This window comes from Stomoxys calcitrans, chromosome 3 (genome assembly GCF_963082655.1).
Source record: "Stomoxys calcitrans chromosome 3, idStoCalc2.1, whole genome shotgun sequence".
Lineage (NCBI taxonomy): Eukaryota > Metazoa > Arthropoda > Insecta > Diptera > Muscidae > Stomoxys > Stomoxys calcitrans.
In genome coordinates this window covers 101,846,394-101,873,968 of record NC_081554.1, presented here as the reverse complement: position 1 = coordinate 101,873,968, position 27,575 = coordinate 101,846,394, and the positions used below count along the sequence as shown (strand labels likewise).

General features: G+C 38.0%; 1 protein-coding gene and 1 long non-coding RNA gene across 2 annotated transcripts in view; both read right to left on the bottom strand.

The window, feature by feature from the left end:
* The window catches only part of LOC106095553 (myosin-G heavy chain), a 236,661-nt gene that overhangs the window by 75,821 nt on the left and 133,265 nt on the right, over positions 1 to 27,575 (bottom strand). The gene's annotated exons all lie outside the window — the stretch shown is intronic.
* LOC106095582 (uncharacterized) lies at positions 22,323 to 22,957 on the bottom strand. Its single transcript, XR_001222768.1, has 2 exons — positions 22,803 to 22,957; positions 22,323 to 22,731 (listed from the first exon to the last, which is right to left on the bottom strand). It is a non-coding gene; the product is annotated as an uncharacterized LOC106095582 (long non-coding RNA).

Genomic DNA, 27,575 nt, shown 5'->3' with positions numbered 1-27,575 from the left:
GACCTCCAATTTATGTACTAAGTATAGACTCAATCGGTCCAAAACCTCATATAGCTCACATATAAACCGATCTCACGATTTTATTTCTTGAGCCCCTGTGGGGCAAAACTTTGCACAATGACTTCTACTATGGTCTCCAATATTCAAACCCAATATTCCTATTCCTATCCATTATCTCTTGTTTACCTAAAAAGAGATACCGTGCAAAAAACTTGACAAATACGATCCATTGCGGTTACAAGATTCGGCCCGGCCGAACACGATAGAATGCATTTTCAAGATGTGGTGTATCCAAATGAGAAACAAAGCACAACTTACATATACGAAATATCGATAAATAATTTAAATAAGAAATGAAAAGATCTTGAGCTTGAATTTAAAAACAGCAAAATTTACTACAACAGTCTAATATAAAAACTGCAATATTTTATTTTTTTATTCAAAAAAGTTTTAAGAATTTTAATTTTTTATTCTTGACATATTTTAACTATTTTGTCCGGAGTCGGAGTCGAGATAATTTTTTCGAGTCCGGGCAAAATTGCTCGAGTCCGACAGCGCAGCCCTGTCTGGAACCCACATTTTTACTTCAATTTGTCTTAAATTTAGCAGGCTTCATGGCAAAAGTATATTCCAACCGGCTGGGCAAACTGCACACATATCAATTTTTAAGCTCAACGATAAGGGGACTCCTTTTTATAGCCGAGTCCGAACGGCGTGCCTGATGTTCTCGCCAGGATTCGAACCCAGGCGTTCAGCGTCATATGCGCTACGATGGCCTCCGCTACTTGAAATTTGACTGGAAAATTTGACAGTGCTGTTCGATAAAAGTTCAAGCTCATGATTGAGGACCTCTTATTATATATTTAGGAGTGCGAAAGCCATACCGCAGAATGACACCACTTAGTAGAGAAGAGATTTGAGCTCAGGTCGGTTATCAAAATCGAAATGATAAGCTTTGTAAAATAAATGCAAAGAAAATCATTCATTTCGCGAATTCGTTAACCAGAACATAGGGAATACTAAACATTTGAAACGAGCGAGATTTCCCGAGAGTGAACAAATATTTCTCAACTTACCGGCAAATGAAATGGGCCAGGAAAGACAATGCCTAATTAGAGATCACATATGTCAAACAAATATTTAAGAAGAACTTGCTACAAAGAGGTTTGTGAAGAAAATCTCTATAAGCAAAGAAAAAGGGGAAACATGTTCAGATTTGTACATTAATCTTGAAAAATGGGTCTCCATGGAATTCGGTTAATCTTTCACTTTTATTCACTGTAGTGTGGGGTATCTTGAAACATCGAAGTTGCGTATAGAACACCTTGGCATGCAACAGATAAAAACTTTGAAAATAAGTGCACAAATAAGGGTTGCGTTCTTATAACACATCCAAATGTAGATTCTTATTTCTTCTTTCATATGCAATTTGCGATATGTATAACATTTTGGAGCTTCAATTCATTTTATGTTTGGGGCCTTATATATTTTTACTTGGTCTGTCAATTCCTTTAGGCCGGTTTGTTTTCTCATTCGAACTATTAGAAAACAGTTGTGAGTTGACCAAATGAATGGCAGTGGACTTTCGCAAATAAATGGTAATCGGTTTTCGGTTTTCCCTACCGAAGCATATATCTATCTGCAAAAAGCAACACATTTTGTACGATTTTCTTGATGCGTCAAGTTAATTTTTGAGCAATTCATAACCAATCTCTGGGAAATGATTAGGAGATGTCTCTTACATAATTACGGATTTGTTTATCGCTATTTTGACACCACTCGACAATAAAAAATAAATAAAAATTTACACAGGTTTCTCTCATGTGGGGAATTCGACTTTAGAATGTACCCCTCAAGAAGGGCTTTTGACCTCTAAAATAGTATAAAAAATGTTATTTCCATAACTGAAAATAGACAAATAAACGAGTAATTCATATTTTTCTAATGGGGTGAATGGAGCTCCGCAATAATCTGTTTTTATGAGATTTGATTTTGGGATACCATCTCTCCATTCAAATAATCAAAAACAACACATCCATCGCATCATACACACTGTGTGGAGACACCCAAGTTTTATTGCGGCAAATTTATAGTGGCCTATAGAAGATCTATTGTTGCCGGAGCAGGCGTGTAGGAGTTTATGACCCATCAAAGACTACAGCGGATCAGCCAAAAAGAATGTTTGTTGTTGTCTCTTAGCTAGCGCTGATGAAAGCTTTGACAATGGACTGGACATAAGGTTGAAACTTACACGCGCATTGGTGGTGCTGTGAAAAAACTGATTCAGTGAGATGAAACTTAAGTTTATTGTAGCATATGGAAACTATAAAGCAAGGGAGGGCTTTTTCGCGAGTTTCGCTTGCGGAACACTCTAATACACGAAGACGCATACCTTTATCAATATATTCGTATTTATGCAAATAAAAGTAGTTAAAGAGGCGATGTTGGTCAAAAGCACTAGATGACAACAAATCTGTTGACACCACGGAATACATGTATGTATTTCGGCCAAATCATAACTTGTCAATGTGACATTATAATTTGATTGGATTCCATTTAATTTGATTTCATTGGTTTCCATTTAATTCGATTATGTTAACATTTCTGTGCACAACATAAGATATTCCGCACAAACTTCATTCAAGATTTATGTTTATTTCTTCCAGTGGTAGTGACAAACTAGCTGCCGCTATCGCCACCATTTATTTCCATTTAAGTTTCCCAAAACGATTGAAATGAGGCAGCAACAACATTAGTGTACCACCAAAAAGCAAAAACTTACCAACCTATTAGCAACACAGTACGGCAGAATTCTTAAAACATGTATAATCAGATCGATTGAAAACAAGTTAGATAGAGTAAAAGTCGGGCGGTGCCGTTTATATAATATCCGACATCTACCCTCCTGGTGCATTCATAAAAATTTGTTAATTAAAACAGCAAAAATGTTTGCGGAAACAGCAGAAAGTCTGCTGAAAATGGGACAGCAGTAAATTGTTGCTAAAACAGCAAACATTTTGTGCTGTTTTAGAATTATGAAAAGTTAAAAAAAGCTCAAAAATGTCATAAACATTTAAAAACTATTTTTTATTCCATCTTATTTTTCATTTTTACATGCATATAACATAATTTTTTTTTTCTTCAAATTTTGAACATTCCCCTAATTTTCTATCAAATTAGAATAAAAGCAGACAAAATAACTACTACATTTTAATATATGCTTTTTAAAATGAAGGTCCAAAATTGCAACATTTTTTTACTATATAAAAAATGCTTCAACATTAATCTTGAAGTTAAAAAATTTTGAATGAATTTATTCGAAAGTTCAAAATTTTTAATTTAATATCAGCAGAAAGTGTTTGCTTATATTAGCAGACTAATTTATCTGGGTGTAGTAATTTGGGCAGTAGTAATTTCGGGTAAATCTATGAAAAATTTTAATAACTACGCGACGATACATATATATGGGAACTATATCATAATCTGAACCGATTTTGATAAATGTTGCTAAAAATGTCAGAAGAGAATCGTAAGGATCGATTGAAAAATTATCATATTATTATTTAAATTTTACTCAAAATCGGGCTAATGTTCGAACTAAATCAAAGACATAACCTATTTTGTTCAATATTTGAACACATTGTAGAAGTCAAAAAAGAACGTATTGTGCAACATTATGTGAATGTCGGTTTATGAAGCGCTGACAAAGATTCCATAAATGAAACTCGGGTAATAGAATATGTGGGAGCTTTATCTAAATCTGATCCGATTTCTATAAAATTCACCCGTTATGTTAAAAGTCATAATAGAATCCTTCGTACTAAACTTTGTGAAGATCGGTTGATTAAAAGACCACACTATTGCAATGTTGCACCAAATTGGACGAACAAAAACTCAAAAAATGATGCGCATAGAATAAAGTAAAACACCTTTTCCAAATATGTAAGCCAATTTGGTTAAATTTTCATTAAAACAAGGAATGATTGCAAATTGGTAGTAGTGGCAAATAGTTCGTAAGCTTGGGGTTGGGAAGTCTTTTTACTTTGCCAAGTTTCTTCTCAACAAGCTAAATGTTCCTATAGCAAACAAAGTTATTATTTACCCAATATACTATAATTTTGAGTTCAACATTTGTTACAAATCTATATTCTTCAAATTTTATAAATATTCATTTAAAATAGTTTAAGAATTCTCCAAATTTGTTGATTAAATTTAATTCAAAAACAAGTTTTAACTTAAAATTTTGTTACAAATAAATTTCGGCTGACATATTGTGTAACAGAGACGATTAAATCCATTAACTTCTCAGTAATACCAAGCCTAACTTAATGCAATTGTAAAGGCACTTTTTAAACACGTTGTTTGTTAGTCATGTAACCATCACTCGCTTAAAAACTTAGAATATCATAATACAAAAGCAATTGATTTGTGACTTTACTTTGTATAGGGCAATAGATCCATGTTCGAAACCCAAAATCAAATGCTCTTAGAAACCTTAAACTGTTTATTGCTGATACAAATTCTTATTTAAAAAGTAAAATCCGCCTTTTACATTACCTCTATTTGCCTGCGCTGCGCAGTTAAGCATCATGCGCAGGGTTACAAACCATTCAGAGCAATAAGCAGTCGCATGTGCCGCCGACGAAAAGAGCGCGAGCAACACACACAGGCTTAAAACCATGCAATCATAACCGTGCCACACAAACAATACTACAACGCTCAGTCTGAAGTACGCATTCTTCAAGAAAAGTCGTGGACGGTATGATAGGAATTTCTTCAATGATAGGAAGAAATTTAATATGCTGCAGTGGTATAGCAGAAATTAATTATAATCGGTACTGCTTAGAATAGCCCATACATACAGCCCGATACGGTCCAAAACTTTGGTAAATATTAGTAATTAAAAAATAAAAGGGTGCTATGTCCGCCGGGCCGAATCTTATAAATAGCCCATCACGGCGATGCGCGGTATCACTTTTTCGACAAACAAAGGATAATTGATAAGAATTTCTATACTATTGGAGTTTTTTCGCCATCAAACATCATGAGTTTAGTCTATAATTTAAGCATTGCAAGAGCTACCAATGCATCCAGAAAAAGTCACAGTTTGGTGCGGTTTATGGGCTGGTGGCATCATTGGACCATACGTCTTCAAAGATGATGTGAATCGTAACGTAAGTGTGAATGGTGAGCGCTACCGTGAGATGATATCCAACTTTTTTTGCCCAAAATGAAAGAGTTTGACTTGCATGACATGTGGTTTCAACAAGACGGTGCCACATACCACACAGCACGCGTAACAATGGACTTATTGAAAGGCGAGTTTGGTGAACATTTTATTTCACGTTCAGGACCGGTCAATTGGCCGAATAGATCCTGCGATTTAACGCCTTTCGAGTATTTCTTGTGTGGCTATGTTAAAGCTCCTGTCTATACAGACAAGACAACATTGAAGCATTTATTCGTGAGATAGCGGCCGAAATCTTGGAGTGAGTATGTCAAAATTTGACTCAGCGGATGGACTATTTGAGGCGCAGTCACGGTCAACATTTGCATGAAATAATCATCAAACAATTAATTATATGGAGCGTACCGATTCGGACCATAGTAAAAAGTCAAATCGAATAAGAATTGGGGGAGATCGGTTTATATGAAATCTATATCAGGTTATGGACCGATTTAAATCATACTTGGCACAGTTGTTGGAAGTCATAAGAAAACACCTCGTGCAAAATTTCAGCCAAATCGGATAAGAATTCGTCCTCTAGTGGCTCAAGAAGTCATGATCCAAGACCGGTTTATATGGCAGCTATATCAAAACATGGAACGATATGGCCCATTCTCAATCCCGACCGACCTACACTAATAGGACCTACAATATTTGTGCAAAATTTCAAGCTTTACTCCTTCGAAAGTTAGCGTGCTTTGGACAGACAGACGGACGGATGGGCGGACGGACATGGGTCGACTAGGTCGACCTAAAATGACGACGATCAAGAATATATATAAAGGGTGATTTTTTTGAGGTTAGGATTTTCATGCATTAGTATTTGACAGATCACGTGGGATTTCAGACATGGTGTCAAAGAGAAAGATGCTCAGTATGCTTTGACATTTCATCATGAATAGACTTACTAACGAGCAACGCTTGCAAATCATTGAATTTTATTACCAAAATCAGTGTTCGGTTCGAAATGTGTTCAAATTTTGACAAATTTTGTTCAGCGATGAGGCTCATTTCTGGTTGAATGGCTACGTAAATAAGCAAAATTGCCGCATTTGGAGTGAAGAGCAACCAGAAGCCGTTCAAGAACTGCCCATGCATCCCGAAAAATGCACTGTTTGGTGTGGTTTGTACGCTGGTGGAATCATTGGACCGTATTTTTTCAAAGATGCTGTTGGACGCAACGTTACGGTGAATGAACACATTTCGAACCGAACACTGATTTTGGTAATAAAATTCAATGATTTGCAAGCGTTGCTCGTTAGTAAGTCTATTCATGATGAAATGTCAAAGCATGCTGAGCATCTTTCTCTTTGACACCATGTCTGAAATCCCACGTGATCTGTCAAATACTAATGCATGAAAATCCTAACCTCAAAAAAATCACCCTTTATTTTATGAGGTCTTAGGCGAATATTTCGTCTTCCACCCCATCCTATGGTGGAAGATATAAGAAACCAAATAACTGGTTTTTATTTAACTTTGTCTGCAGGAACTTTTAAAATAGAAATCCGAACTACAATTTATGCCCTTGCACAGGATAGACTGAGTGTCTATGATGCTCGATATGACAAGGCGAGTTATTGGCGCCTTTAAATAATCAATGGCCACCCTGTTCTCGCGGCCATCGGACCTTTGGAACGGAACGAGCTTGCTTACCTACAGGTGCTGAGGATCGCCACCTCTACATGAAAATATGGCTACAACAACTACAATTTATGCAGCGATGGAATATTTCAAGGCAGATTATTTCGAAAAAGGATTTATAATACCAATTATAGACATATACCTTATATATATGGAATGTTTTAAATTGAAAATAAAACTATGTAGATACAAGGTCGGATCAAAAAATAACCATTATTTTCAAATTCCGTGAATTACGTATGTTTATTTTCGCATTTTTTTCTGTTATGCTGGTACACATCTCTGTTCAGCCATTTTGGATTGTCAGTTGGTTTTTGACAGATAACGAGTTTAATCGTGTTTTGGTGTGCTTTTCAATTAATCTTCGATTACTACACTCTAAGAAAAAAAGTTTTGTGAAAATAGCCAACATTGTCTGCTGAATATTGGTAGTTAAGTTTGCTGCTACTATAGCAGATGGTGTAGTTAGGCCCTCTGAAAGACGAATTGTTGATGAATTTTAGGCACAGAACGTAATGGCACATTCCTTGTTGTCGTTTTGGAAAGATATAAGAACACACACAATTGGAATTAATTTGCAGAAATAGCAAACTTACTTTTATGTTGATTTCACTTTTTCTTACCATTAAATTACAAAACTGCTTTGGTGAACGGATTTATACAACTTAGTTTAGAAGAACAGAGTCCGGTCATCAAAGGTTGGGACAACGAGAAAAAGTTAATTGCTCATCCAATCTTATTTCAAGCTTTGCTTGTTTCGTAAAAGATTCTTGGCACTTGAAGAATTGCAGCTAACTTCTACATGACAGATAAATGGATCAAAACGTTGATAACACCATTTCACATGCAGATGGCGTTGACATTCCGGCGTAAACAACCATGAAACAGTCATGTACACATGACTAGAGCAATAATACCAAATGCGAGCATGCGCAGCTATATTTCGAAATGTATACCAATGGATGGATCAGGTAGCTTCATTACAGTTATATACCACAAATTTAAACCATCTCTTCCAACAAAATTTCGAAATTTTTTCAGCAGATTTTTGTAATTATAACAGCAGATTTTGTTTGCTGATTTAGCAGACCGAAATATTTGCTAATACAGCAGCCCTATGTTTGCTGAAACATCAATAATATCTGCTTTCCCATTTTCAGCAGACAAAAACTGCAAACATTATTATTCTTTGAATAACAAATTTGGTTGTGTGTATTCGAAAAAATGGATTAATTAACACAGAAAAAAGTCTGTCATTATACAAAAACACAAGCATTGGGAAAAAGTACAGCTAATTGACAGGGTTGTCGAGCGTGGTTAATGTGGTAATTTTATCATAGATGTAAATACAACATACCAACGCACGGCAATTGAAGCCATCACACCTAATATGGTTGAAAAGTCTTCTTACCAAAGACGAAACGCGTTCCATAGTGGTTGGTAGGTGTCTCTGATCATTGAGCTCGTTTCGAAAGAGAAACAAACTAAAATTGTAAAAGTTAATGATCTTCGCCCTTACAGGCAAAAAACTCGGAAACTGTATTAAGTTTTAGGTAACCAAAAGCGCGTTTCAAAAGTGATTCGAGGATTAAACAAAAACGGAAAAATCGGAAACAAATGTCTGAGGAGATTACTTTGAAGGGGTGAAAATAGTTATTGATGAATAAATAAATTCTTTTTGAAAACGTTTAAACTAACGGTTATATTTTGATGAGACCTCGTATACTTTCCTGGGTCTCAGATCATTACTTCGATTAGTTACAAACGGAAGGACGATGTTAGTATTACTTTGAAGGAGACAAGATAGTTATTGATGAATAAATAAATATGCTTGGAGTATTCGAGAGAAAGATTCTTCGTAAAATATATGGGCCCGTTTGCGTTAACGGAGAATATAGAAGACGAATGAACCACGAGCTGTATGACCTGTATGGCGACGATAGCAGAGTTACACGCATCAAAATACAACGGCTGCGTTGGCTAGGTCATGTTGTCAGAATGGATGAAGAAGCTCCAGCAAAGAAGTCTTTTGAAGGCAAACACGGTGGTACACGCAAACCGGGAAGACCAAAAGCCCGATGAAACGATCAGGTTGTGGGAGATACCTCGAAACTTGGTGTCAGAGATTTTAGAATGAGCGCAGGAACGCTATTCTACGTTCGGCTAGTGGAACAAATATTCTGTCATAGCCAATTAAAGTAAAGTAAAGTAAAATAAATACTTTTTGAAAATATTTCAAAAAACGGTTTATCCAGTTTGACTTCAGGAGGTTTCAATCGTAACCCGATTTGATTTCTTACATATATTTTAATTCGTACAAAAGCCGAGTTCGGTTCGTTTTCACTTGTTTCAATTTATCTTAATTTTAAATTCATTGAGCTTCGCCTAATCGTATTCTTCATAAATGATGCATATTACAGTGGTGATGAAAAAATTTAATGGAAAAGCTTTCTGCCATATTCGAACGAATAGCGATATCATTATGAAATTTGATATCGTTTAGGTGAGTCTGCTTAGACTGTCACTCTATCCTTACCTAATCTACAAACCAAAAAATTTGAAAAATACAATTTGTGTGTAAATTTCATTGTCTCTATAATGGAAATATTACCTAAAACCTTGAATTGGACTTCTAGTATTCTAAAGAGGACTTAAACTTTGCTTTACCAGCAACACCCAGCTGACCAGGTGATTCCGGTGATCACTTGCCGATGGTAAAAACTGAAATAAAATTTATACATTTTGCTATATATCCGTGGTTAAAGTTAGAACCTTGGTCTCTTTCAAACTCATTTTAAAATCAATAGGTCAACCATGTGAGAATTTTAATTAAAACGGCAAACTATGGTAAGCCGAGGGCTAAAGTATAAGCTTTTCAAATGTTATTTTTAATGTGTTGACTCTAGTTAGACTCTTCAAATTTATTGCCGTTTGCGACTCTACAAAATAAAGGGTGATTTTTTTGAGGTTAGGATTTTCATGCATTAGTATTTGACAGATCACGTGGGATTTCAGACATAGTGTCAAAGAGAAAGATGCTCAGTATGCTTTGACATTTCATCATGAATAGACTTATTAACGAGCAACGCTTGCAAATCATTGAATTTTATTACCAAAATCAGTGTTCGGTTCGAAATGTGTTTCGCGCTTTACGTCCGATTTATGGTCTACATAATCGACCAAGTGAGCAAACAATTAATGCGATTGTGACCAAGTTTCGCACTCAGTTTACTTTATTGGACATTACGAATGCGTACAGTGCGTACAGAAGAGAATATTGCGTCTGTTTCTGAGAGTGTTGCTGAAGACCGTGAAATGTCGATTCGTCGCCGTTCGCAGCAATTGGGTTTTTGTTATTCGACCACATGGAAGATTTTACGCAAAGATCTTGGTGTAAAACCGTATAAAATACAGCTCGTGCAAGAACTGAAGCCGAACGATCTGCCACAACGTCGAATTTTCAGTGAATGGGCCCTAGAAAAGTTGGCAGAAAATCCGCTTTTTTATCGACAAATTTTGTTCAGCGATGAGGCTCATTTCTGGTTGAATGGCTACGTAAATAAGCAAAATTGCCGCATTTGGAGTGAAGAGCAACCAGAAGCCGTTCAAGAACTGCACATGCATCCCGAAAAATGCACTGTTTGGTGTGGTTTGTACGCTGGTGGAATCATTGGACCGTATTTTTTCAAAGATGCTGTTGGACGCAACGTTACGGTGAATGAACACATTTCGAACCGAACACTGATTTTGGTAATAAAATTCAATGATTTGCAAGCGTTGCTCGTTAGTAAGTCTATTCATGATGAAATGTCAAAGCATACTGAGCATCTTTCTCTTTGACACCATGTCTGAAATCCCACGTGATCTGTCAAATACTAATGCATGAAAATCCTAACCTCAAAAAAATCACCCTTTATTCTGATTTAGTTTACAATTTTGGTCGGCTGAGAAGAACTTTTGTTGGGTTTTTTGAAATATTTTGGGCGGAAAATTTCTTTTCTGTTATCTGATAACAACTCTGCTATAACCCTTTAAATTTTCACAAAGATGTCTATATACGTTCCAAAGTGCCAAAATTTTGTCCACTACATTTTTGTTTTATCTCACTCTGTGTTTACGCGTTTTTGCAGCCTTACAACATGTGGGCAGGGATATGATAAATTATGTTTAATTACGATTTTCTATAGAAGATAATTAAGATTTATTTTGAGTTCAGCGATCAGCGATTATTTAGTAACGGACATAACAGCTTCCAAAAACGTTGTCAAATATGGTCCGTATAGTTTCATAGCCTGATGCAGCCACCCACTGTGAATAGTTTTCAACCTGACCTCGAATACAGCGTAGCTTATGCTACCGCGCAGATTTGAAAAGTAAAAGACATGATGTCATGATGCTGGGACTGCTTTGTTTTTTCTTCGTATATCCTGTAAGGCTTTACAACAAAAATTCTCACTTCATTGCGTGTGCTCTGTTGTCAACTATTGTGTTATCAAATTACAGTTCGGCAGATACGTCACATTGAAAGTGGTGTAGTAAGGCATATATCAAAATAACGACACCACATTGCTTTTTAAATTGGCACATAGTTTTGTGAGGCAGTGTAAAGGTTTATCGAACAGAAGAAGCTTGAGCCACTCGCTCATAGCTCAAACGGATTGATGAATGGTGGCCCTGTGTTTGGAGTGGGCTGCTATAGTGAGTAAATCCGAAAGGGGAACACCTTTAGGTGGCTGTTGTTGTTGTTGATGCCGGCGAATGTGTGTGCCGTCCGTCTGTCTGTCCATAATATTATAATTTATATTTTATGGTTATAGATAGATAAATTTAGTTTAAATGAGAACATTCATATTCAGTTGTGGCCAACTGTGTTTAGACAGACTGAACCACCGGACTGAGGATTTGCATAAATTAAATTTATCTTCACAATGTGTGACATAAGATTAGCACTTCGAAGGTATTAAATTATACAAATTTATCGAATCCATTGTGCTTCACAGATGCTCGCAAGCAAAGTTACTCAGAAACATCTCCGATCAACAGTGTTTATGAAACTATTCATAGAGATTGTGAGAAAAGGGTTGTACAACCAACAAAAGTAATGTTATGGTGAGGGATTTTAAAGGACCCCCCCAAAAAAAACCTCACACGGTAATGTGGGTCGACCGGGACAGTATGGTAATTAAATGAAAGTTCTATGGGATAGAGCACGAATCTGATATCCACGTTTGGAACAAGTGTCTGCGAGCTGTCTCCCCCAAAAAAACCCCACACGCATCTGGACAATACTGTGCTCCATTTGTTGGCCGGCTACTTACACTACGCCTCAGAAAGTAGGGCCAGGAAAGGCTTGTGAGTCCCTAAAAATGTTGTATATGCAATGGGAGCTATAGACATGATTTTTAAAAATAAGTAAATGTGCATGCCAAATAAATGAAGTAACGTGGATGTGCGAAGGACCCATCACCCAGAAAGTCTTGCTCCTCTGGGCACCAGTTTTAACATATTTAAATGCAATTAAGTCACTTTGCTGTCACATCACGAAAGCGACATAAACGATGCAATGGTTTATTTGAACATAATTTCTTTTACTGCTTCTGCTAATGGGAGTGCTAATACTTAGGTAAGAGAGTTTTAAAAAAATATTGAGTGATCTTCTGCACAGTAGAATTTTCTACTCCAAAGTTTAGTCAGTGTTTCTGAAATCGATATAAGTTAACTTCAAACAAACACTTTTCAAAATTTGAAAAATTGGCTAACAAAAAAAGTTCATTCCTGAGCAAGAGTAAGCTAATATGGAAAATGCCGAAGTATTCCTCAAATCCCGCGAAAATAAGAACTATTCCAGAGGCAGATAGGCGATTGGTCATGTTGGGCTAAACCGATCCATTATTGACATCTACCATGTATCGCAGATGTTAGCATGTCCGCTTATAACGCCGATCGTCTGCGTTCAAATCCTGGCGTGAACATCAGAAGAAATTTTTCAGCGGTGGTTATCCCTTTACAAATAGGAGCGACATTTGTAGAGTACGTCGCTACTGGATTTTAAATCTTCATTTCGAGGTTTGGCAAAGTGTGTGCTAATGTTAGTTTACGTTAAGTTTACGGTGGAGTTTAATGTAGTGGGAAAATACTCCAAAAATAACAGCAACTATAAAATGTAAGAGCGTGCTAAATTCGGCCGGGCCGATTCTTATGTACCCTCTACCATAGATCGCATATGTTGAGTTCTATGCGCGGTATCTCTTTTTTAGGCAAACAAAGAATATTGAAAAAGAACTGTTATGCTATTGGAGCTATATCGGACCATAAATGAATGCTGAACATTGTAGAGTCATTGTGTAATAAAGGGTGATTTTTTTGAGGTTAGGATTTTCATGCATTAGTATTTGACAGATCACGTAGAATTTCAGACATGGTGTCAAAGAGAAAGATGCTCAGTATGCTTTGACATTTCATCATGAATAGACTTACTAACGAGCAACGCTTGCAAGTCATTGAATTTTATTACCAAAATCAGTGTTCGGTTCGAAATGTGTTCAAATTTTGACAAATTTTGTTCAGCGATGAGGCTCATTTCTGGTTGAATGGCTACGTAAATAAGCAAAATTGCCGCATTTGGAGTGAAGAGCAACCAGAAGCCGTTCAAGAACTGCCCATGCATCCCGAAAAATGCACTGTTTGGTGTGGTTTGTACGCTGGTGGAATCATTGGACCGTATTTTTTCAAAGATGCTGTTGGACGCAACGTTACGGTGAATGAACACATTTCGAACCGAACACTGATTTTGGTAATAAAATTCAATGATTTGCAAGCGTTGCTCGTTAGTAAGTCTATTCATGATGAAATGTCAAAGCATACTGAGCATCTTTCTCTTTGACACCATGTCTGAAATCCCACGTGATCTGTCAAATACTAATGCATGAAAATCCTAACCTATTGATCGATTAAGATCATATTAGACACGTATGTTGAAGGTCATGAGAGAAGCCGTTATACAAAATTTCTGCCAATTCGGATGAGAATTGCCCTATAGAGGCTCAAGAAATCAAGATCCCAGATCGGTTTATATGGCGTAACTATTATCCAATTTGACTGAAATTTTAAACAACGGCTTTTCCCATAATCTCCAACGAACATGTCAAATGCGGTCCGATCGGTCTATAGGCTGATACAGCTCCCATATAAACCGATCTCTCTATTGTACTTCTTGAGCCTCTAGAGGGCGCAATTCTTATCCGATTTGGCTGACCGGGAAAAGAACTGGACAAATTTGATCCATGGTGGAGGGTATAAATGAAGGGTATAAACCGAACTGGGATCTTGACTTTTTGAGCCTCTAGAGGGCGCAATTATTATGCGATTTGGCTGAAAGTTTCTGCAATGGGTTCTCTCATTCCTTCAACATACGTGCCAAATATGGTCTGAATTGGTCTATAGCCTGAAACAGCACAACAGAGATACCGGGAAAAGAACTCGACAAATTTGTTCCATGGTGGAGGGTATATAAGATTCGGTCCGGCCGAACTTAGCACGCTTTTACTTGTTTTCACTGACATCATCGCCATAAAATGGATATTTTAGGGATAATATGCAAAAAATTCAGAGAATACAAAAATAACCAAAATCTAAGGAGCCAATTTTGTTTTTGTTCCCACGCCTCTTACACCAGCCCTTGCCGACAGAGGAGTCACCTCCCTTTACGTATGGATGCGAACACCACATAGTCCGATCTATGGAGGGTCAGTAGAGGGTTAGGTTAATACTGGCTACAGAAATTTTATAGCCAGTTAAACACTAGAGTTAGATCGACATACACATTCTGTCTAAAGCAATATAGATATTACACAACAATGAAAGGACAATGTAATAAACAGTCTTCTCTGGCAACTTCAAGAAGCAACTACCAACGAAGGATAGAATTCTTTATTACATAAATAGGATCGGTGAAGGATACACTATTATACAAATTATTATAAGATCTCATTAAAGGTATGTAATTTCGACTGACCACGCAATAATATCATAATAAGGCTCTAAGCATTGAGCGTCTCCTCCGTAATAAGTTGAAAACCAACTGGACAAAATTCGGAGGACGACTCAGAGGCAGACTTGTGGTAAGATACTTTGAATTGCCCAAGCATAAAAGACATTGACGGCAATGTCAACAGGATTACGACTGCAATAGCGGCACAAGAAAAACTGCAAGACCCTGGAGACTTTATAACAGGGGACTTGTTAAAAAATCGGATGTTTATTAGGGTGTGTATTACACATGGCTCAAGGAATACAATAAGATTATCAGAGCGGCAACATGTGCCTCCAGGAAGATTTTCTGCGAACAGATCGATAGCGCCAATGACGCCGCCAAGGTGAAAAAGCTTCTCTCAAAAACTCATTTGCAAACTGAAACATTTGTAAACGGAATGGGAGTGAGAGCTAAGACAAGACCTTTGATAAAATGCATTTTCACATGATACAACCAACGGAGACACCGGAATCTTGTAATAATAAGATTGAACGAAGGCTTATCATTATAGATTTTTTTTGGTAAAGAAAGACTTGAGGAGTTTCAACCATTTTAGTCAACCGGACCTGATGGCATATTTTCATCATAACTACAGAAGGAGGTCGACTATCTGGCCACTATTTTCACAGCGTTCCTAGAACTTACATATATTCCGAAAGCCTGGCAGGAGGGAAGGGGATATTTATTCCCAAGCCCGTTAAGGCAAGTTATGCGACACCAAAGGCCTACAGACTTATAAGCCTAGCGTCTTTTCTACTCAAAACCTAGGAACGTGGATACCATGATAGAGAATAGGAAAACCAACTTACTGCTCAAATACAAACAACATACCTATATCAAGAGAAGGCCGGTGGAGACTGTCCTGCACGAGGTTGTGCATAAAATGGAACAAACCTTCGAAAACCTTAGAAAAAAAAGTGTCAAAAAGTATATTTGATTAAAGTTCATTCCAAGTTTTATTAAAAATGCATTTAATTTCTTTTAAAAAATCCGCAATTACTTTTTGGGCAACCCAATAGCTTACGTATATATGTTCGCCCGATTTTCGTTTGTAGAGCCTTTGAAAGCGCATTTATCACCCCATCTTCTTCCATGGCTTCCACTATGTATATGGAATCGGTCGAAATCTGATCATGTAGCTCCCATTAATATAACTTCGTTCGATTTTGAGTAACATTGCAATAATGTGGTCAACTTTTTTTCAATTTCTTGCGAAATTAAACAAGGCACTCTTATGTGATGTTAATATTTATAGTGAATTTTATTTATAACGGTTCCAATTACGATATAAAAAATTTCCACGGATTTTTCCGAATCTTCGTCCGGATTGTTTTATTTATCCATCTGAACATCTATGCAGTGGTACATCAAAATCGCTTAAGAATAAGATATCTCGTTCATAAACTGAAGACGCCAAATTTACACTTATAGGGTAGGTGTAGGGTATTATATATAGTCGACACCGCCCACATTTTGCCTTTACGTACTAGTTCTTTTTATACCCTCCACCATAGGATGGGGGTAAACTAATTTCGTCAATCTGTTTGTAACACCTCGAAATATGGTCAGTTGAGATTGTAAATGGTTTTGCTGTAGCTGCCATATAAACCGGTCTTGGGTCTTGATTTCTTGAGCTTCTAGAGGGCGCAATTCTCATCCGATTTGGCTGAAATTTTGCATGTGGTGTTTTGGTATCACATCCGACAACTGTGCCATAGCCTAAATCGGTATGGTCTAAATCGGTTTATAACCTGATATAACTGCCATATAAACTGACTTTGGGTCTTAACTTCTAGAGCTTCTAGAGGGCGCAATTCTTATCCGATTTGGCTGAAATTTTGCATAAAGTGTTCTGATATGACTTTCAAAAACTGTGTGCGAAATTCTTATCCAATATGGTTGAAATTTTGCATATGTCGTTTTGGTTTCCAACAACTGTTCTAAGTATGATCTAAATCGGTATATAACCTAATATGTCTGCCATATAAACCGACCCCCCCACGTTTGACTTTTTGAGCCTCTGGAGGGCGCAATTATTACTTGATTTGCCTGAAATTTTGGAGGTGGTGTTTTTCTATTCGAAAAGGCCATTTAAAGAACTTGACAAATGCGATCCAAGGTGGATGGTAAAAAATATTCGGCCCGGCCATACTTAGCACGCTTTTACTTGTTACTCTTACTCTAGTTAATTTTTTTTTCAAGCAGTAGCTGTTTAAAATTCAAATTTGTTTCAAAGCCAAGCTAAAATTTTAAACTGATCCGAACATTTGATTCAAACAAGATTTTCTTTGACACTTGTCTATTGAATTCTTAAATTTGATCTAAAATGCCTGTACTGTAAAATAACTCCTTCATGGACTTGTGTACGGGATATCAAATAAAAAATAATATAGATATTTTAAAGTTTTTTTTGCCTATTAGGGCGAATATCATTAAATATTAAATTTTTGTTTATTTCCCTTTCGAGACGAGCTCAATGATCGGAGATGTTTTTTGCAAATGGTAAAGGATCGCAACACACACCAACCACTATGGGGCTATGCAATGGCTTAATTATATAAGCAGAAGAAGTATATCAAAACCAGGAACGGCTTGGCTCATTTGCAATCCCAAACGTTTTCATAAGAAGTATTTTTAAAAAATTTCGAGTGACTAGCTTTACTAACAAGCGGACGGACATCGCTAGAATGACTGGTAATTTCGAGGTGCTCAAGTATGTTCCTCCTTTAATGGAGGACACAAAGTTAATAATTCGATGTGCTGCTGCTGGTTGGAAAAACCATGTATATAATACAAGCGTTTACCATTATTAAGGTCAGGATAGGTTAGGTTGAAGTGTTGAGAGTGCTGATATTCATCCGCCGCTTGCTACTATGGACATACATCTAAGCAAGTAATCGGCTTGTTGTGCGGTCTAAATACTAAAAAGTTACCTCAAAAAGAATATCTTAGCCAGGGCTTCCGTGCTACTTACAAAATCCCTAATTGTTTTCGTCGGTTGAACTTACAAGCTGTGTCCGACAGACTGGCTGCTTGGCTTAGGGAGACATACTCTGCTCGTATCAGCATGTTGTACATACCTGTGACATGGAGGGACACAAATGTCATTTTCTTTCCAAAAGCAGGCAAACCTTACCACATAAAGACGAAAGATTTTCGTCCTATAAGAATGTCATTCTTTATTCTGAAGACTTAGAGAGTTTGTTAGAAACATATCATAGGGCAAAGATCCCTGGAGATCGCCAGTCTCGGCAACAGCATGCATATAGTTAGGGCAAATCCACTGAAACAGTCCTTCACGACCTAGTCGGCTACATAGAGAGTTCTCTCGCTTGACATTGAAGGTGCTTTCAATTTTGTAAAACCGACTTCAATCACGAAGGAGTTGAAGTTTCTAGGCATCAACTCCACCGTAAGAAAGTTTATTAATAATTTACTTACTAGAAGATGCATTACGGCCGGCTTGGGATCTGTAGATCTTAAAGGATGGGCCAGCAGAGGAACACCTGAGGGAGGCGTACTGTTTCCTCTACTTTGGAATATAGCCATTAACAATATATTATTGTCTCTGGAAGAAAAAGGTGTAAAAGTGGTCGCGTATACTGATGACGGGAAAGTTTCCCTGCGGCTGGGCAAGCACACTTAGAATTTTACTTAGAGTTATACTTTATCCTACACACCTACAGAAAGCTATTGGAAAAGTGGGGGATTCAAACCGCAAGTTACGCACTGAGTATACACTGCAGTTGGCAGATGGTGTTGTGGTATGGTGGTGGACGGCGCTTTAAAAGTCCTCCTACCGTTAAATACTCAACCGGATGCAAGCGACGAGTTGTTTGTGCATCACAGCCGCACTGAGGACGACACCATCTGATGCACTGAACTCAATGCTATACCTAATACCTCTGGACATCGTGGCTAGACAAATTGCTGCGACCACTGCTGTGAGGTTAAGGGACACTGTAATATCCTTGATACAATGCGTGATATCCCAAGCAGTGTGGATTACGCTTTTTAATAAAGAATACTTTACCACTGTAAACCATTGGAACTATAATATCCCTGGTAATAGAAGTTACATAGACTTTTATACGGATGGTTCCTAACTAGACGACCAGGTTTACTTTGATCAGGTGGACTGATCATATCAAAGTTAACCGACCACAGCAGAATGGCTAAGATGTAATGTCATAACAACGATTGGCATAAATATCTTCTCAGACAGCAAAGCAGCCGTTAAATCCCTGAAGAATGTATTTTTGAATTCAAAAATTACCCTCGATTGTCGCCGATCTCGCAACGAGATGGCTGAACAGTTCAAAATTCACCCGTTCTGGATGCCGGGCCACAGAGATATATCGGGGAATTAGAGAGCGGACGAGCTTGAAAGACTACCTTACACATTCCAGGGGAACTGGAATCTGTGCTTATGCCTAGAGCGATCTGGCCCGAAGGGCTACAAATGATAGATGGTCACGACATGTAGGCTAAGTTTTCAGGATCTGGCCCGAAGGCCAACGAATGATAGATGGTCCCAAAGGGGGGTTGTGAGTATTCCAAAATTATGTGGCCCAGTCTCGATTTCAAGAGGTCTACCGCTTTGGTGTCGCTGACTAGAACGGGCGTTTCAGTCATTGTGTCCGTCATGATATGTAACTGTCTGATCAGAAAATATGCTGACAGACTGAAGGTTGTCAGTAACCACATTTGGCGAAGCTGTGAGGACGTCGAGGAAGAAGAACTATTGAACATCTGCTGTGTGTGTGTTGTGTGTCCCGCAATGGCAGTCAGAAGGAGCTCTACTTTAGATTCTTATTTGTTTGAGAACTTGTCTAATTTAGCGGAAGTGAACATTCGCAAGTTGTAGGGCTATTTAAGGCGATGGTTCAACGGTAAAAACTAGAATGCATCTTCTTTCCCCTGCTCCTGTGGTATCACAATGGACGAAAACGTCTAAGTAAGTCTAATGGCATACTGCCACTTAAACCCAACCTAACCTAACTTTCCGTTCCACGTCCCTAAGTGGGTCCATGTATTGTATTGTGTCCCCACCTAAGTACCGGAGTCTGTTGCTCCAACGTCTCATCATCTTCCTCACATATCCAACACATGCTATACTGACCGAAAGCTATACTGACTTCCTACTTACTTCCTTTCAGTAGAAGCCTCGTCTTCTCACGATCCGGATCTCCGCATAGGATTTTCGTCGTCCTACCAACCGTTTCGCTGTTTTATAGTGTTCGTCGTGTTCGTCGACCACGACCTTAACAAACAAATATTATACGTTTTGCACTAAATTTATCCGGTTTTGAAATAATTCGCACAATCGGATATTTCCCGCTGCAGACCGCTGGGTTCTCGGTTTCTAAATATTATAAAGTTAGACAGAAAATGTGTTTGCTGTAATTCCATTTGATTGGTTTCCTAAAACGCGATTTCGTTTGGCACCACACAAAACTCGTCGGCAGATCCTACCGTTTTTTTCCTCATTTTGCAATAGAAACAGAGAACCCTGCAGTCTGCAACCGGCTAATATCCGGACAAAAGAATTATTTCAAGACCGAATAAATGTAGTGCAACGGCACACCGCAAACAGTATGGACTGCAATATGCTTACATTAAAAGCTTACTCTTTCAATAAAAGTCAATTGTTAGAGTATTAGTTGGGCAAATTTCTTTTGTTGTAATAGTTGGATGTCTTCTTTTGACAGAAATATCTGAAGTGGTATTGGTTTCCTTTTTTGCTGCGCAGCAAAAGGAAAATACTCTTAAGAGTGTAGTTTCTGCCTAGATTACATCAATTTTTGACAGATCCTACCGATTAGTTTGGTGTGGTGCCAAACGAAGTAGCGATCTGGGAAATCAGTCAAATGCTATTATAGCAAGACCACTTTCTGCCTAACTTTAAAAGTATGGGTTTTTGTTTTTCTATTAGTAATAGAAGCGGAATAGAAACTAAAAGAAAAGAAACAGAGAACCGCCGGAGAACAACAGAGAACTCCAGAACATTTTGTATGAAATTATCGGGGACAACCAAAATGAGGAACGAAGTTTCCTGGACATTTGTGCTTCGGTCTGCGTTCAACAAATTTTGTTGTCAAGGAGATATAATCGCGTAAAAGCTTTTCGTTAAGATCAACTACTAAGATTATTCCTTTAAAAAAGGCACAACTGTGTGCCTCATTTTTTGATATAACAGGACCGAATCGAATAACGGTCAGGAACGAGTCTGTGAGGATGAATTTCATAGCGAGCGCGAAAAGAAGCTCTCGACGGCGAAGGCCCGCATGATGGTAACCGATTGCAAAGATAGAGAGAGAGATAAACTTGGAGACTTCCCCCTCCAAATGAGCCCCTCCCCGCCCAACTCACAGCTCGGGAGTTTTTTCAAATAACTAAGTTTCTCTGGAGCACCCTGTATTATTTAACAGTTACATCAGCTAAACGAAAGTAGTTCCAATTTGTTTAATCCACACTTCATTCTGAGATGTTTCTTAGCACAAAATTTCTTTAGATTTAACACAGAGTTGCTTTGAATATCTATCAGAGAGAAGTTCTATGCAATCAAAACAAAATTTTAAAGTGCTTTAAATGAGATTTTGACAGCACAGATAGATATCTGAGAAGAAGGCAGAAATCACTTTATAGGTTGAGCATTTCATGTCATCAATTGAAAGAGTATGGTTCCATCATCAATTAGCTGTGGGTACGATATCGTAAACCGTCGCATACATAAATTGAATTTTGAAATCTGCTAAGTTAGCAGATAGCTAGTCTCATACAAAAATCTTTTTCTTCCAAATGAAAATTATTCATGGTGCCAAGCATACGGATGGACAATAAGCCAGGCCTGTAAATTTGACACAGTGGTGTTAATTAAATCATTGAATATTTTCTCCCTAGATTTCGAAGTGCGTGTATCACTTATTAAAATCCATCTTCACCTTGTCTTTGGGGTCGTAAGTGTTTGGTGTAGAAAGATCTTAACGATTGGTCAAAGTTTATTTTTAAATATGACTAGTTCGAAACCTTGAAGGAATACTTGAAATTACGAAGACATTTCACCAGACAAACAAAATTTACACAAGAAAATTGTACAAAGAAAAAGGCTTTGCTCCAAAGAACATTGTAACTTTTAGTAGAAGACTAAAGGTATACACAATTGCTGAACGAAGGGCAGTAAAAAACATCCGCAAGTGGAATCTGAATAAGCTGGAAACCTCTGTATTCAAGTCTGATATCGACCGGCTAGCCAACAGCTCGAAGGAGATGCCAAAGCCGTAGCACGCCAGACAATGGGCGTCATAATTAAAGCCTGCAACAAGGCGATGCCGAAAATTAAAACCCCAATGGGAAACACAACAGCTGTCTACTGATGGAACGAGACAATCAACACACTTAGATATCGAAGAAAATATAAAAGAGCTCATACGAATACCTCTTTATAGTCTTTTAGAAACGCCATACAAAATATTAAAAAATAACAGTGGGAATCACTGAGAGAGGATATTAACCGAGATCCGTGGGGAGACATATTGCCTTGGCGACAAAGCTGTTATGAAAATGCTAGGCGAAAAGAACCCAGCAAGCGAGCTAGACGATGAGATCATGGGTAGCATCGTAAACCCGTTGTTTTCCAGACACGACATAGATGCAGGGAATACCACCAACGAGGAAACACGATGCTTTACCACTTTTACAGTGGAGGAACTTTTTTCGGCAGCTGCTAAAATGAAAAATAAGAAAGCACCAAGTCCTGATGGAATACAGAGCTGCTGAATCTGATAGCGGTGGCAAGGCCGGACTGTCTTGCCGATTTCACAAAATGCTGATAAGAAGAGAAGTTGGTGTTGATAAGTAAGGGAAAGCGAGACGTACTATCACACTCGTCAAACAGACCTCTATGCATGTCTCACAGCCGGTTAACTACTCGGGAGACTTATAAAAGTCAGATTGGAAGAAGCTATACACGGGAGGAGGGTTATCCACAAGGCAGCACGGCTTCCGCCCAGGAAAATAAACTGTCGCCGCACTAAAAGATGTTGTCGAAAAGGTTCTACCCACAGAAAAAATATTGAGTTATATTTGACAAATTAAACATGGTATTGATTAAAATAACATTTTTAAAAATGTGATTAATTTCTTTGATAATTTTTTACATTGGAATTCCATTTAGCATGGAATCATGACATGTTATTGGTAACCAATACCTTTTTTGTTAACAAATTTTTAATTGTACGAATTAGAATTGTTATTTAACAGCATAAACGGAATAACTCTGTTTCTTAAATAAGCAATATTATATTGTGTTCTCTTCCACACACATGTAATTCAAACAGACGTGCAAGTGAGCCAAATGTATGTAGTGTGAATTGAAGGAGTGTAAACAGAAATATATTGGCTGTGAGAGTATAAAGGAAGAAATGCATTGCAAAACTCAGCCGAAAATGGAGAGCATTGTAGAAATTGAATAAAATATTTGTGTATATTAATGTTACCCTATAGTACTGGAATATTTAATTATCTAACTTTAATTTAGGCGCCTAAATATTGGCTGACAGAATCATGACTTTCAACTACCAACTAGAAGTATAACTTTCAACTACATATCTTCTTGTGGATCAATGCAGCGAGATATTATGCGCGAAATGCTGAGGTTGTTATCCATTATAATTTTTCAATATATAAATAATTTTTTCCCATCTTTTTTTCACATCTTTGGTTTGAAACCACAACTTCAAGAAAGTTATTGGTCGCAGTAAAACAAAAGGCATCACTCTAGAAAAAATTAATATACATTTTCCATCATCTATTGATGTATTAGACAGCGCCCACGCTACAAAGACTTTGCTGAGCATTGAGATCTATATAGTTATCTTTAAGATCCTCTCTTATTGTACATTTATTAGATTCTTTTTTCTAATAACAAGACAATATTTTTAATGCAACACATTTAATTTTTCATTCTCAATTAATCGACAGAAGTAAAGAATTGTTCGTCTTTTGGCTATACTTGATGTGAATATCGCTTTTAATAGTCTAAGGTGCAAAGTCGTGATAGATGTTCTACAAAGAAAGTTTAAAATACCAGGGTACGTTTTAAGAATAATCAAAAGATAGAAATTTGGTCTACGAACCGCGTTCTGGAACGACGAGATTACAGATAACGTCAGGAACAGCTCAAGGGTTCAACCAGCGCCCTGTCATATCGAACATCAGCTACGATGACATCCTAAGGATAGCAATACCTGACGAGACCTTCCTACGCATACGACGTTGCGGCAGACATACCGGCGAAAAACACGAAAGAGGCACAGCGTAAGCTAACGCAGGTCAAGATCCGCTCGAGGAACTGGCTACACGAACGCGGAAATAAGGTCTGCTAACCAGACGGAGAATCAGCATCGAAATAGACATGTGTGTCGACAACGTAGTGGTCTCGCATGCGGCACACCAATCGGACTCGGCATAATAAAGAAGGCCCCTTATGTTTGACCTTAAACCTTAATCGGACTGCACTTATTGATATGAGAGAAGTATCCCCTGTTCCTTTATGAAATGTTCATGCACTCAATCAAATTTGCAATTAAAAACAGCAAAAATGTTTGCTAAAACTGCAGTTTTTGTCTGCTGAAAATGGGAAAGAAGTAGTAGTAGCAAACATTAATGAGTGCACAAGTCTGCTGAAAAAAAAAATTGTATGATACTTTACTGTTACTTGTTTGGATTACTTTAGACATTTTTTTAGAATTTTTTTAGGAATTTTGTTGGAAGTGATAGATGATTTTAATTTTTGAAATGTTACTGTAACGAAACTACCTGATCCATCCATTGGTATACATTTCGAAATGTGGCTGAGTTAGCTGGCATTTTTTGTTATTGCTCTACTAATGTGCACATGATTGGTAAGGTCTTTTGTATCTAAATTTCAAGAAACTTTCCATAAGTATACTTTCAGTGGTGTTTATAAACATCCACTGAGACACACATTTACATATGTGTTCTATTTTTTCTTCTTACATCCCCTCCAGAATTAAGCAGCAGTCACTTTCAGCAAACAACAGACTTTTCAGCAGAAAGCCTGCTATTCTGAAATTGCAGTACTGCTGCTGTAATAGCAGAACTATTGCTACAATAGCAGCAAAATTAACTACTAATATTCAGCAGACAGTGTTTCCTATTTTCAGCAAACTTTTTTCCTATGAGTGTGGTAAGTGTAGTTTGTAGTAGTCGATAACACAGTCATCACGACAAGGAAAGTGATCGGAATCATGTCAGGCACAGGGCACAACCACTGATTAGTGTTCAGCGAAACGCTGCGCTAAGATTGGCATCGACCTATCGAACCGTTACGGCTGCTGCGGTGCAGCAATGGCACCGCTAGACCAGCAAGTCGATAACCGCTCTACACTTGTCAAGGCGAGAGTGAACAACAGACTACAGAAAGAAAATAAGAGAAGAGACTGTAAAAAGTGATACATACGGTGGCAGAGAGAAGCATACGTTAGATGGACCGCGAAACTGATCACAAATATCAAGAATTTTCCGTGTAGGAGACATGGGCATGTAGACTCTTACATAATGCAAAAGTTGTCCGTTTACGGATATTTTAGGAAGGTTAGGTTAGGTTAAAGTTGCAGTCTGCCATCGGACGCACTTAGATGTTTTCGCCCATTGTGATACCACAGAAACAGGAGAAGGAAGATGCCTTCTAGTTCCTACCGTTGAACTATCCAGATTGCTTTAAAAAGCCCAAAAACTTGATATTTACTTCCGCTAAATTAAAAAAAAATAAGAACCTAAAGCGGAACTCTCTCTGACTGCCATTGTGGGACACACACACAGCAGAGGAAAGAGTTGCGTTTCTTGCCCTTTCCAAAATGTTGGATTAGATGTTCAATATCCTGACCAGCAAAACACCCAGGTATTTTAGCCTTTCAGTAAATGGAACATTCTCTCCTTCTCTCTTGAGAGGTTGATAGAAATATATCTTAGAACAAAGATCCCTGGAGATCGCCTGTCGTGGCTGCAGCATGCATATAGTAAAGGCAAATGCACTAAAAGGGCGTGAAGGGCTACTTCACGACCTATTCGGCTACATAGAGGGATCTCTCGCTGTCAAGGAATATGGTAGCATATGTTGACATTGAAGATGCTTTCAATAATGAAAAACCGACGTCAATCATCAAGCAGTTGGAGTTTATAGGCATCAACTCTAAGAAAGTTAAATAATAACTTAGTTACTTAAAGATGCATTACGGCTGGCTTGGGATCTGTGGATATATAAAGGTGGGTCAGCAGAGGAACACCTCAAGGATGTTTACTACCTCCTCTACTTTCGAATATAGTCATTAATAAAATATTATAAATGTGGTCGCGTGCCAATTGCTGTTAAGGGAAAGTTTTCCAGCACTCTAAGCAAAGTGCGCTATCAAAAGGTGTCTAGGCATAAATCCGCACAAGACAAAAGTAGTTCTTTTCAGCAGGAGTTACAAGTTGCCTACCGTGGAACCTGTGTCCTTGGGAAGATAGAATGTTCCATTTACAGAAAGCGCAAAATACCGCACAGGAAATTTAACCCTAAATACAACATTTTGGAAAGGGCAAGAAAGGCAACTCTTGCCCTATACACCTGCAAGAGAGCCATTGGCAAATGTTGGGGGTTTAGACCGCGTGTTATGCATTGGGTATATACTGCAGTTGTCAGACCTATAATGCTATATGGTGTTGTGGTCTGGTGAATTGCGCTTCAAAAGTTCATCTACTGCTCAATACTTAACCGGATCCAAAGGATGGCTTCTTTGTGCATCACAGCCGCATTGAGGACGACACCATCTGATGCACTGAATTTAATGCTACATCTTATGCATCTGGACATTGTAGCTAGACACGTAGCAGCGACCATTGCCGTGATGTTAACGTGACGGAAGCGGACACTGTGTTATCCTTGATACAATATCCGATGTTCCAGGCAGTGTGGATTACACCCTACCTTAGCCGCTTTTTGATAAAAATTATTTACCACTATTCCTGATAGAACAGATTGGAACTACGAAATCCCTGGTAACAGAAGTTACATAGATACATAGGTTACCCGATCACTGCAGTGTGTATCAAGCGGAGGTCCTTGCAATTAAGGAAGTGGTGGAATGGCTAAGATATAATGTCATAACGACGACTGGCATAAATTACTTCTCAGACAGCCAGGCAGCTACTAAATTCTTGAAGAACGTATTTCTGTACACAAAAATCGCCCTCGACTGTCGCAGATCTCTCAACGAGATGGCTGAACAGTTCAAAATTCACCTGTTTTGGGTGCCAGGCCACTAAGATATCCCAGGGAATTCTAAAGCAGACGTGCTTGCGAGACTTGGAACTACCCTACACATTCAAGGGATACTGGAATCTGTGGATATGCCTCTAGCGATATGTAAGTTAAGTTTTCAGGACCAGGTGCCGAAGGACAACGAATGATAATTTAGACTTGAAGAGGTCTACCGCTTTGCTCCCCGTCGTGACAGCTCACTGTCTAATCGAAAAACATGCTGACAGACTGAAGGTTGCCAGCAACGACTCTTGCAGAAGCTGTGAGGACATCGAAGAAGAAGAGACTATTGAACACCTTCTGTGTGTGTTCCGCAGTAGCAGTCAGAAGGAGTTCCACTTTAAATT